We start from the raw sequence: 13,572 nt of genomic DNA on the forward strand, positions 1-13,572 counted from the left end.
ATCGTCAGTTGAAAAAGGCCGGAGGAAGAATCCTTGTTCCTTCAATTTGCTGGACACCTCCTGCTACGGGCGTAGCCAAGATACATGCCGATGGTGGATTATCTAAAGATCGGCAAGTGGGAGCAGCAACAGCTGTATGCCGCAACGACCAAGGCATCTTTCAAGGTGCTTCGGCTGTGGTGCAAGCTGGAATGACTGATCCTGAAGCCCTCGAAGCACAATCAATATGTGAAGCTATGGCTTTGGCTGCTGACCTACAGGTTTCTAGAGTGCTTATAATATCAGACTGCTTAAGTGTCATCAAGAACATTAACTCAGGCAACAGAATGACAGCTTATGGTGCTATCCTGAAAGAAGTAGATAGGCGGAAAGATAGCTTTCAGATGGTCAGTATCGACCATGAACGACGAGAGTCAAATAGGGATGCTCACGCTCTAGCTAAATATGCAGCCTCCCTGCGTGGGGGTAGACATGTCTGGTTCACAGAGCCTCCGGACCCGTTTTGTATCCCTGTAAACATTAATATGCAATAAAGCTCTCCCGTTCCCTCAAAAAAAAAAAAGCTGACAAGTCGCTCGGTTCCCCCCACAACCGTTGACATCTCAAAAAAGATAGAGAAAAAACCGCTGAAATCTAAAAAAAGTGAATTCAAGAAAGTTCACGGTTTTTTGAAAAAAAAAGTTCACAGACATAAAAAAATCACAAAAACTAAAAAATAGTTCATTTATTTGAAAAAAAGTTCATCTAATTACAAAAAGTTCATCAAATTTTAAAAAATGTTCATAAAATTATAAAAAATTCATTGTTTTTTAAAAAAAGTTCACCGATTTGAAAAAGTTCATCGAATTTGAAAAAGTTCATTGGATTTGAAAAAAAGTTCATAGAAAATGAAAAAAAGTTCATCAAGTTTAAGAAAAGTTTGTTGTTTTTTGAAAAAGAAACAATAAAACAAAACAAAAGAAAAAGGAAATAAAAAACCAAACTAAACCGTACCAAAGAGAATCGGAAACAAAAAAATGGCTTCTCCAAACTGAATAAAGAATAAGAGGGAGAAAACACAGAATGTTGACACAAGTGGTGAAGTAGTCCAAGTGGTTACTGTCTTTGCTTCAAAAGAAACGGGAGTTTTCCATTTTTCTTAGATTCGTTTATTCAAAACGTTTTATCTCTTAAACCATGCGTTTAAATCTCAAATCGTTTTAACCGTTAGATTTCTCGCGTCGAGATCTTCAAAACTAGACCCCCATGTTGATAGGTTTTGACGAACTTTTTTTCACGAAAAAAAATGGACAAAAAAATGAACCGGGAGCACGGGTTTTTTCCCTTTCCGAAAGACCACACCCGTGCCTCTCGCGAAATTACAACCGTGCCGCTCGCGGAAAAAAAGAAGAGAAAACACATTTTTGTTCTTTTTGAGGAGGCATGGCCGTGCCTCTGGCGAAAGCACAACCATGCCTCTCGCGGAAGCAAAACCGTGCCTCTCGCGGAAGAATTTTGTTCTTGCCGTTTTCGGGAGGCACGACCGTGCCTCTCGTGAAAGCACAATCGTGCCTCTAGCGGAAGCAAAACCGTGCCTCTCTCGGAAGGGGAAAAAACAGAAAACACGTTTTTTTTCATTTCCGAGAGGCACGGCCGTGCCTCTCGCGAAAGCACAACCGTGCCTCTTTTGAAAGCAAACCGTGCCTCTCGCGAAAGAAAAAAACAGAAAACACGTTTTTTTGTTTTCGAGGGGCACAACCGTGACTCTCGCGAAGCAAAACCGTGCATTTCACGGAAGCAAAATCGTGACTCTCGCAAAAGAAAATAAACGCGTTTTTCCCTCAATTTTTTTTGATTTTTTTTGTCCAAAAGTTAAAGAAGACCAGTGGAAAACCGAAATGTAAAAAAAGAAAGAAAGAAGAATTACCGTTTAAAAAGCCAAAAAACGCATGCGGATTTTTTTTTAAAATAAGCGTCCAAAGCACGACACGTGACGGACGGCTGAGAGCACGCCAAGTGATGTTGATCGTTGTGAGGCTCCGAAAAAGTATCGTTGTGAGGCACAATGTCAGGCCAGTCAGAATGTGGTGAGGATGCAACCCAAACACGCTCTTACTATCCAACGGCCCACGGTCCAGTTTCCATGCTTCCACACTGAACATATGGTTTCCATCTGATATGTACTCCTCTGTCCTCTCGATAACCCTAGCCGCAGCTGATCTCCCCTCCCTCCACTCCGCTGGACAGGGCCGGCGACGAGCTGGACAGGGGGCGGCTGCAGGCGCTCGTGCACGTCGAAGAACCGGCGGCCGCTCCTGCATCAATGGCGCAGCGAGGAATCAGAGGAGATATGGGAGAGAGGGAGGAGATGGGAGGAAACTGGGGAAGGGCTCGTCGACGCGGCGGCGCTTGCCGGAGCTTGTCTGGCGGCGGGGTCACACGCGCGTGGCGCCCTCCCTGGCGGCGCAAACAGGAAGGAGGAGGCGCACTAGAGGCGTAGTGGCTGCAACCAGATGGGCTTCGGAGGGCCGAGATCATGTTGCAGCGGGCCCTGGCACTGCTGGTGGGTCGGGGGAGCTGACCTCGATCCCAATCTCAACTACTACACCAGAGAAGGTCCGTGATTCTAATGCCTTCTCCTTTACTCCCTTTTAGAAGTTTCATCTCATCGTATTGGTTGGATTAGCACATATTTGTCTGTGATGCCAATGTCTTCTCCTTTCCAATGTTATATGCATTTTCTCTCTTATCTGTAAACTTCAGTTTCGAGTAGACCTTGGCAGCCTATCCACTGAACTACTAACTGGAAACATCAGGACCCTGTAATTTGACAGGTAGAGTGGTAGAAATAGTAGTAATGTGAATTGATGTTTTTTTTTGTTATTCTTGCAGTTGGGGACGGTCATCAGCCTGCCACGGCAAGACAGACGCGACCTTGGCTCGGCCATGTCTGCCTCTCTGAACTGAATGTTATGCCTCTACTACTTGAGGAGGGTAATAGCTGTGAGATGTACCTGACCATGACGCCTCGGTCACGTCCTCCTCCCTGAAAGGAATACTATGTCTGAAATATCCAAAAAAGCTTATATTGATATTATTGAAATTGCTTCTCTACTGCTCGAGTAAGGTAATAAACATGAGACGAACGCGACCCACATCATTGTCTCAGCTATGTCCACCTCTCTGAATTGAATATCATGTCTCAAATATCCAAAAAGCTTATTGAGATATTGATAGTGCTTCTTTACTAATAGAAGAAGGTGCTCCCTCCGTTCTTATTTAGATGACATTTTAGACAGCTGACCTTGAACTGTTTTGGACACTGTCTGAACTGTCTAAAACGTCTTATAAAAGTGAACAGAGGGAGTAATAGTTTTTCTATGCGATTCTTTTTTCCAATTCAATGCACTCGAGTTTCTTCTGGATTAGTTATCATCAAACCTGTAGTTCTTTCTATACTCATGTGTTATTTTTTCAGTTGAACACAATGAACTTTCTATAGAATTTCATGGTTCTTGCAAAGTAGCTGAGCTGGGTTGTTTTATTCCTACATATTCAGGAATTTTGTTGTGAAGCTAAAGCTGGTGTTAAGACAAAGTCCACTCTGCACAAAAAGCTGCAAAGCACATAGTTTCGTCAATTCACCGGCACAAATATCATTTCCTATTGATTTGTCCCCTGGACTAGACCTATGTAAATACGGAATTATCCATCGCTGCGCTGTTCCCAAGGACTTGCAAAATCGAAATAGCGAAATTCTTGGGTTATCTCAATGGGTTCAGAAACCACACGTTTCTCTGGATCATAATAGCATCTAGATTGGAAACAATTGGAGATATGCTTCATGTAATATTCAGGGGTGGTCAAAACCATGTGAAGTGTTACAGTTTAAGTTTTTATGCCTTACATGAGTGTTAAAACGGTCAATCGATATATGGATCTACTTGGAAATTTTCTGGGGTTGTGTAGTAAAATGATCTGTTTGTTGGGATCCATCTTTTTTTTCAGGGATGTTTGTTAGGATCCATAGTCGAAGGGGTGAAGAGATGAGATTCATTGTCTGATCCCCACGTCCGTAATTCGAGCCGCTGCACTGGCCTGGCCCGAGTCACTGGTAACCAGTCATGCATGCCGCTTCAGTGACTTGTACGTACCTCCTCGGCCTACTCGCCGGTGTCGAGTGGCCAAAGCCCTCACTGCTAGCTCAAATAGCCATGGTGCCCATGTACGATGATTTGATCGATTGGCCTAATCGATCACCTACCAATCCATGCATATAGGAGGAGCTTATCATTGACATCATTATATTTGGCTTAAAAGTTCGGAGATGGACAAGCTCACACCAACAATGCCATCTCTATCGTTTAACAATTTAACAAGATAGTGTGCATTTTTCAATGCAAATTAACCACTAGATTGTGTTTCTGGATTATCACTCAAGGATTATTGCTTGAAAGTTCATACATGGATGCCATCTTTGTCGCTTACCAAGTTATAAAGAAAATGTGCATGTATCAAGGGCAAACCACTAGATTAAATTTCAGGATTATCACTCTCGGATGAGCTTGGACACCTTGAGGTTACAATCAGGAACTCTTATACTTCTCGATCATGCACATCTTTAATACTAAGTGATGTTGTTTTACCAACTACATGTTCATGTTTCAGATTATCAAGAATGATGAGCTCCAAGAACTCTCATGGTAAATGGAGGGTCTCTGATGTTGCAATAAAAAGAAATGACAGATGTTTTCTAGGAAGCCATCTCAACAAGACAAAATTGTAAATCCTTATATTTTAGATTTTCTGTCCATCGTAAATTCATAATGCAATGTAGCGATAATAACATCCAAATGTCATTTCTTTGAGCCCATGACGGTGAGACCGACACGACCTCAGCTCGGCCATGGCCGCCTCTCTGAACTGAATGTTATACCTCTACTACTTGAGGAGGGTAATAGCTGTGAGATGTACCTGACCGTGACATCACCTAGGCCATGTCCTCCTCCCTAAAACGAATATTATGTCCGAAATATCCAAAAAATGCTTATTGATACTACTGATATTGCTTTTCTACAGCTTGAGTAAGGTAATAAACGGTGAGACGAACGCGAGCCGCATCATTGCCTCAGCTATGTCCGCCTCTCTGAACTGAATATCATGTCTGAAATATCCAAAAAGCTTATTGAGATATTGATAGTGCTTCTCTACTAATCGAAGAAGGTAATAGATTTTCTATGTGATTCTTTTTTCCAATTCAATAAACTCGAGTTTCTTCTGGATTAGTTATTACCAAACCTACAGTTCTTTCTATACTCATGTGTTACTTTTTCAGTTGAACACAATGAACTTTCTATAGAATTTCATGGTTTTTGCAAAGTAGCTAGCTGGGTTGTTTTATTCCTGCATATTCAGGAATTTTGTTGTGAAGCTAAGGCTGATGTTAAGACAAAGTCCACTCTGTCTAGATTGGATACAATTGGAGACATGCATCACGTAATATTCAGGGGTGGTCAAAACCATGTGAAGTATTACAGTGTAAGTTTCTCTTCCGTACATGAGTGTTAAAACTGTCGGTCAATATATCGATCTACTTTGAAATTTTCTGGGTTTGCGTTGGGTTGGGTTGGTCTGGTAGTGGGTAGTAAAATGATCTGTTTGTTGGGGTCCATCTTTTTTTCAGGGATGTTTGTTAGGATCCATAGTCGAAGGGTAAAGAGATGAGATTCATTGTCTGATCCCCACGTCCGCAATTCTAGCCCATGGGTGCCGCTGCATTGGCCTGCCCTGAGTCACCGGTAGCCAGTCATACATGCTGCTTCAGTGACTCGTACATACCCCCTCGGCCTACTCACCGGCGTCGAGCGGCCAAAGCCCTCACTGCTAGCTCAAATAGCCATGGTGCCCATGTACGATGATTGGATCGATTGGCCTAACCCAATCCATGCATATAGGAGGAGCGTATCATTGGCATCAATATATTTGGCTTAAAAGTTTGTAGATGGACAAGCTCACACCAAAGATGTCATCTCTATCGCTTAATAATATAACAAGATAGTGTGCATTTATCAACGCAAATTAACCACTAGATTGGATTTCTGGATTATCACTCAAGGATTATTGCTTGAAAGTTCATACATGGATGCCATCTTTGTCGCGTACCAACTTATAAAGAAAATGTGCATGTATCAAGGGCAAACCGCTAGATTAAATTTCAGGATTATCACTCTCGGATGAGCTTGGACACCTTGAGGTTAGAATCAGGGACTCTTATACTTCTTGATCATGCACATCTTTAATACAAAGTGATGTTGTTTTACCAACTACATGTTCATGTTTCAGATTATCAAGAATGGTGAGCTCCAAGAACTCATGGTAAATGGAGGGGCTCTGATGTTGCAATAAAAAGAAATGGCAGATGTTTTTCCAGGAAGTCATCTCAACAAGACCAAATGGTATAATCCTTATATTCTAGATTTTCTGTCCATGATAATGCAGTGTAGCAATAATAACATACAAATGTCATTGCCATCCAGCATGTCAATGCTCTCTTGAGTGGGCTTCATTAGATGGAGCAATGGCTTCGTTGAGAACCAGGGAGTGTCAAGGTATGTACTTAATCGAGCTGTAGTTCTTGCATTTAATAACAGATAGGCAGAGTCAAAGAATGGCCAGAGAGCATCATGAAGTAATGATGGAATTATATCCTGTTCTAGCTTCTGAATTCTAAACCCAACAATATCCAAACCTTCTTAGAGCGTTAGTCACACTTGTGGCAGCAGAAGAGATCTTGATAAGATGCTGCTGCTGCTTAGTGTTGCTTGCTGCATAAATTCGATCTGGTGCAGTTTCTGCTTTGCATGCTTGTCTAAGTGTTACCTTAATGTCAAGAGAATAATCTTGTACAATGCATATTTTATCTGATTTTTGCGTATCCAACCCATGTGCTTTATATTAACCGAACTGATTTAAATGTCATACTCTTGTTTTGTATGTCAGTGGCATGTGCATGTAAAATCCTTTGCAGATAGTACAAGAACAACCAAGCCTTCTTACAGAGTGTTAGATTGCTTGATGCTGCTACTTCGTATGCTTGCTTAAGTGTCACCCCAATGTCAAGAGAATAATCTTGTACGATGAATATTTTACATTTTTTTTGTTCTTGGTACTGTTGTTTTTTTGCTGATCCACTACACTTGCTTTACATTAACCAAAATGATTTGAGCAAGCATACTATTGTTTTATTGCCGTGGGGTGTACAAGTAAAATCCATTGCAGATACAAGAATGACTTTTGTGGAGAAACAAAATTCCCAGCCATATTAGCTTTGGGAATAGTCATCCTGCAACATCTTCTTTAATTCCTCTTGTGGCCATGAATCCGTTGGTTATAAAGTTTGCAATAACAAAACAACATCGTGTTTCTTGTATACTGGAACATTTTTTTCCATTTAAGGTAGCTGTTTATTCAATGAGATTTTCTAACTTTGTCCTACTCTATTATTTGGTTTCTTGGGGCTTATCTCTAGATTATGGTGAAGCAAGGGGGAGTTGCTTATATCCGAGTTGTTGCCACAAGCGACTTTCATCCTCTATTGTAGCTTTAGCGAATATAGTTGATGCATGATTGCAGATGCCAATGATAGGTGTATATGTGAGAAGAGTATGTGCGTACATTGGTGTATGTCTACCAATAATGATTACTAAAATTCCAAATTGCACATATTGACAGTGGAACCTCCCAGTTTCCATTTCTCTTCAAGGCTACATTTGCATGTAATTTTTTTTGACAACCAAATTGCTACATAGACTACTTTGTTTTAGTAGTGCAGTATTTTATGTTCTTCCATCAGAGGTACTTCATTCATTTTTTTACACCTTTGGATATATGACTTCATCTTTCTTTTATATATAAAATAGACGCCAGATGTGTGCATAACTACTTCCATGATGAGCCGATATTTGTCGAGCAGGTCATGCCACGTCTTCCCACCGAGATCCAGTGGAGACAGCTGGGCCTGTAGCTCAGAGGATTAGAGCACGTGGCTATGAACCACCCACGGTGTTAGGGGTTCGAATCCCTCCTCTTGTCGGTCACCATCGAGCTCCAAAATATGTGATGATGTAAATTGTTTTATGTGAGATGTTTAATGTGTACCGGTGATGCAGCATTTTGGACTGCTCTGAAATATAAACGGGTAGCTAATTTTAGGTTGCTTCAAAATATGGGCCATGTAAATGGAAAGTTCTATGTCTGAGTCGGATGTAAGGCTGCTTGTAATGGGTAGTATCATAAGTTAGTATCATGCATATGATACTAGTATATGATATTACCTCCCTAATGCATAGTATCATAGATACTTTATTTATTGTCATGCATGACACAGTAGTATTGCATTTTTGCATTTATTATTATACGATATCATAATATGATATTCAACCCTCTCTTTCTTCATTTAATTCTATGTCATCTCATCTAAATTGCCTAGTTGGCATGCATGATACTAGCTATGATCCCATTAAGACCAGCCTAATGAGCTGCAGTAGCTAATTGGCTTACTTCAACGGGCTATAAATCGAGTCGAATTTAATACAGTACAATGCAAGTGACATGGGAGAATGGCGGTAGCAATATTGGATAAGGAGGCGCTTTGATAGGACAAAATAAACCGGGAGAGCATGATGGCAGGATAGGACGAAACCACACATATTATGTGTTCCCGAAACAGAAGAACCTTTGTATCAAAAATGTCATTGCATATATTGTTTCCTCCGGGCACAAACCTTCTTTTTTCTGAGATAAGAGCATCTCGAGCCGCGCCCACAACAGCCCACTCCCCCTCCCCGCGGGCGAATTTTTAGCGCCGGTGGCCGAAAATCGGCCCAGTCGCGCCCCTAGGATCTCGTTTAGTGCCGGTTTGGGCGAAATACAGAGCCGGCGATCCCGCCCCGAACCCAAGCGGCCGAGTGTCGCCTGGGCGCACAAGCGAAAAGCGGCGTGGGGCTGCTCTGTCGTCGACTGAAGCCCTTTTCCCGCCGTTTTCTCCCGCCTTCCCCCCTAGGCTCCCTCTCTTCTCCATTCCTCCCGCCAAACCCTCGCCTCCTCCCTACCCTTCCGCCCGCTATGCTGCCGAAGAAGTACGTGATGCCGCGTGCCGCGGCGGATCCCATAGCCGCCGCCGCACAAGCGGAGGCGGCGTGTGCAACGATGATTAATCCACCCGGTGGGCACTCGTACGCGGCCTGGAGCCAGCAAAGCGTCGGCTCTCCGGCCGGGTTCTCATTGTCTCCGCACCCATGGAGCACGTTGTCGCCGGGCTATGCCGATGGGGACGCCCATGGTGGCTTCAACCCCAACATCACCTCCCCCATGGGCGCCCTGTCCAGCGCACGCCCTCACCCGCGTTCGCCGGCGTGCAGTACTCGCCATACACGTACTCGCCGCCAGACTACGCAGCCTCACCGACGTCACCTCTTCGCCGCGTCCTCTACTCGCAAGCCGCATCCTCGACGCATCTCGGCGACGCCGACGCGACGGAGGCCGACATGGAGGACATCATCGCGGCCGGTTCGGCTGCCGCCGCCGCTTCCCCTGGGTTCACTACCCAGGACGGCTCAATTTACCTCGGCGACATGGATGACGAGCTCGACTACGGCGAGGAAGAGTCGGAGGAGGAAGAGGAGGAGGAGGAACCGGCGCCGACGAGAAAAGGCAAGAAGAAGAAGAAGAAGGCCAAGCCCGGGAGCCACGCATCAAGTGGGCGTCCAAGGAAGAGGAGTGCCTCGCCGAAGCGTGGAAGGTCGTCTGCCTCGACCCAGTCATCGGCACGAACCAGAGCATCGAGACGTATTGGGACCGCATCAAGGCCGAGTTTGACGAGCGGAAGCTCGTCGACCCCTACTTCAAAAGCGTGCACATGAAGCGTGGGGCGAAGGCGATGGCGAACCATTGTGGGCTCATCCAAACGGCGTGCAACAAATGGCATGGGATCGTCGAGGAGGTCGCGGCTCGCCCGGAGAGCGACACCAGCGTCGAGGATCAGGTATCGCACGCCGTCCTTACTGTTGCCATCCGTCGTGCGCGCGCTCTTTTGCCACGTGCGTGCCGTGCGCGCACCGAGCATGCGGACTGATGTTCTTTCCTTCGGCGCAGCTGCTACGCATGCTCGCCATGTTCCGCGATGACAACATTGACGCAGAGTTCAAGTACCTCCACGTCTTCAAGCGGATAGACAAGTGCGAGAAATGGGCGGTCGTCCGACGCACCATCGCCAAAGCCAAGGAGACATACAAGCCAGACGCGCCGACCGCGGGCGCGGCCGACGGGCGCCCGGACGGCAACAAAGGTGCCAAGAAGGCGAAATACACCGAGTCGGCTGACGCGCGCGTGCAAGAGTCCATCGAACACTGCCTCGCCAACGCCAAGACCAGGGCCGCCCAGCGAGAAGAGAAAACTGAGGCGAGGTGGTGAAAGCACAAGTGCTCCCTAGGTGGTTTTGGTAATTAATGCCAACATATCTCTTATTGGACTAACACTTTTATCTAGTATGTTTCAGATAAGTTCAACAATGGAGTGGCATGGACTAAAGGATGTGGGAGCTCCTTCAAGATGCTAAGGACAAAGGATTGGCTCAAGCTTCAAGCTCAAGACTCTTCATTTTACATTTTAGTGATCCAAGATCACATTGAGTCTATAGGCAAAGCCAATACTATCAAGGAGGGATGAGGTGTTGCTTAATGAGTTTCTTGCTCCACATTGCTTAGTGATATGCTCCAAAACCCTCAACTACTTTCCCACTTCCACACATATGACCCAAACCAAAAGTTAGACTTGGCCCCACCGATTCTTTCTATCCGGCGCCACCGAGTTCAGATGTCATAGCCACTGCCACAAACCCTAGGCAAACCGGTCTCACCGATAGGGATCTCGGTCCTACCGAGATGGGATTGTAATCTCTTTGTGTATGTCCATTACCAAAATCGGTCTCACCGATTTTGATCAATCGGTACTACCGAGATTATAATGCAAACTTCCTGGTTAACTTATTACCAAAATAGGTCCCACCGAGTTTGTGTAATCGGACAACCGAGTTTGCCTGACCAACTCTCTGGAAAACTTATTACCAAAATCGGTCCCACCGAGTTTGTGTAATCGGTCTCACCGAGATTACGTTATGCCCTAACCCTAACCAAATCGGTCCTACCGAGTTGCATGTCAATCCCACCGAAAATCCTAACGGTCACTAGGTTTACTAAATCGGTCCGACCGAGTCCGTTGAATCGGTCCCACCGAGTTTGGTAAATTGTGTGTAACGGTTAGATTTTGTGTGGAGGCTATATATACCCCTCCACCTCCTCTTCATTCGTGGAGAGAGCCATCAGACTGAACCTACACTTCCAACATACATTTTCTGAGAGAGAACTACCTACTCATGTGTTGAGGCCAAAATATTCCATTCCTACCATATGAATCTTGATCTCTAGCCTTTCCCAAGTTGCTTTCCACTCAAATCTTCTTTCTACCAGATCCAAATCCTATGAGAGAGAGTTGAGTGTTGGGGAGACTATCATTTGAAGCACAAGAGCAAGGAGTTCATCATCAACGCACCATTTGTTACTTCTTGGAGAGTGGTGTCTCCTAGATTGGCTAGGTGTCACTTGGGAGCCTCCGACAAGATTGTGGAGTTGAACCAAGGAATTTGTAAGGGCAAGGAGATCGCCTACTTCGTGAAGATCTACCGCTAGTGAGGCAAGTCCTTCGTGGGCGACGGCCATGATGGGATAGACAAGGTTGCTTCTTCGTGGACCCTTCGTGGGTGAAGCCCTCCATGGACTCGCGCAACCGTTACCCTTCGTGGGTTGAAGTCTCCATCAACGTGGATGTACGATAGCACCACCTATCGGAACCACCCCAAAAACATCCGTGTCTCCAATTGCGTTTGAATCCTCCAAAACCCTTCCCTTTACATTCTTGCAAGTTGCATGCTTTACTTTCCGCTGCTCATATACTCTTTGCATGCTTGCTTGCTATGTATTGTGAATGTTAAACTTGTGCCTAAACTCCACTTAAACTTAAAGATCTTAAAAACTGCAACTTTGGTACTTAGTGTCTAATCACCCCCCTCTAGACACCTCTTCTCAAGGTCCTACAAGTGGTATCAGAGCATTGGTCTCCATTGCCTTGGTTTAATCACCATTGGAGGAAGATGGATGAGTCTACTTTGGGGAGTCTTAGACATAGAGTGCCTATTCTTGATGGAGAGTATTTTCATGAGTGGAAAAATGAGATGCTTGTAATTTTCAATCAATATCATTTGAACAAGTACATTGCTAGCCCTTGTGCACCTCATGTTGATCCTATGCATCCTACTCTGATGAGTCAATTGACATGATTAGGAATCTTAGAACTGCCGAACTTATCATTAGAGGATTGCCTAGAAACTTGATTGGATGTTTGCCTACTCTTAAGTGTGCCTACACTATATGGAAATTTCTTGAGGAACGCTTTCCAAATTATTCCTTGAAAAATCTTGATGAAATTCTCCATAAGTCTATTGCTTTGAGTAAGATGAATACTAGTGATCCTATGTTTGGTGATCGTCTATTTGAGCTTACAAACCTTATGCGTGCCAAAGGAGATGTTGGAATTATTAGTGATATTATTTCCGAAGCTATAAAAATTCATAAGCAAGATCATTGTCAAACTCACTCTAACGAATCACCCTCTCTAGGATTTGATCCACCACATGACGATGTTGAACATGGATACTATGATGAGGATGATGATAGTGACTTCGATCTTGATGATGCAATGAGACACTTTGGTCTTATGGCAAATCTTCGGGGATATATGTCAGGAGGAAAGGAATGGGTTCTTGATAGTGGATGTACCGATCACATGACCGGAGATAAAGACATGTTTCGTGAGCTTGCTGAAAATGATAGTCCTCGAAAGTATGTCACTTTCGGTGACAACTCAAAGGGTAAGGTGGTTGGCCTCGGTAAGGTGGCCATATCACATGATAGCTCCATACAAAATGTCATGCTCGTTGAATCTCTTGGATACAACTTACTTTCAGTATCTAGACTTGCTGATTTCGGTTTCAATGTCCTATTTACTGAAGTAGATTGCCAAGTGTTTCGTCGAGACAATCATAAAATGGTCTTTACCGGTGTGCGTAGAGGTGATCTATACATTGTTGATTTCACTAAAAAGGCTCAACCTAAAACTTGCTTCATTGCTAAATCCTCAAAAGGTTGGTTATGGCATAGACGACTAGGTCATGTTGGTATGCGAAACCTTGACAAGCTTATTAAAGGAAATCATATCCTTGGAGTTAACGATGTCATATTTGATAAGGATAGACTTTGCAGTGCTTGTCAAGCAGGTAAACAGGTTGGAGGAAGGCATCCCGTGAAGAACATCATGACCACAAGGAGGCCACTCGAGCTACTTCACATGGATCTCTTTGGTCCCAACTCCTACAAGAGTCTCGGTGGAAATTCTTTTGGTCTAGTTATAGTTGATGATTTTTCAAGATTTACGTGGGTGTTCTTTCTCGATGATAAATCGCAGGTCCAAAAGATCTTCAAA

The 13,572-nt window shown here is 44.2% G+C and overlaps 1 long non-coding RNA gene across 16 annotated transcripts; it reads left to right on the forward strand.

Annotated features, from left to right (window-relative positions):
* The first annotated feature begins 2,122 nt into the window (after nt 1-2,122).
* Nucleotides 2,123-8,347, forward strand: LOC123112369 (uncharacterized). 16 transcript variants are annotated; one of them, XR_006455418.1, is made up of 5 exons: nt 2,124-2,595; nt 2,872-6,232; nt 6,322-6,434; nt 6,516-6,587; nt 7,952-8,347. It is a non-coding gene; the product is annotated as an uncharacterized lncRNA (long non-coding RNA). The 16 variants fall into 16 exon arrangements; XR_006455422.1 differs by having other exon boundaries at nt 2,872-5,202; nt 5,448-5,517; nt 5,663-6,434; nt 6,516-8,347; XR_006455421.1 differs by having other exon boundaries at nt 2,872-4,761; nt 5,059-5,202; nt 5,448-6,434; nt 6,516-8,347.
* The last annotated feature ends 5,225 nt before the right edge of the window (nt 8,348-13,572 follow it).

This window comes from Triticum aestivum, chromosome 5B (assembly GCF_018294505.1).
Source record: "Triticum aestivum cultivar Chinese Spring chromosome 5B, IWGSC CS RefSeq v2.1, whole genome shotgun sequence".
NCBI lineage: Eukaryota > Viridiplantae > Streptophyta > Magnoliopsida > Poales > Poaceae > Triticum > Triticum aestivum.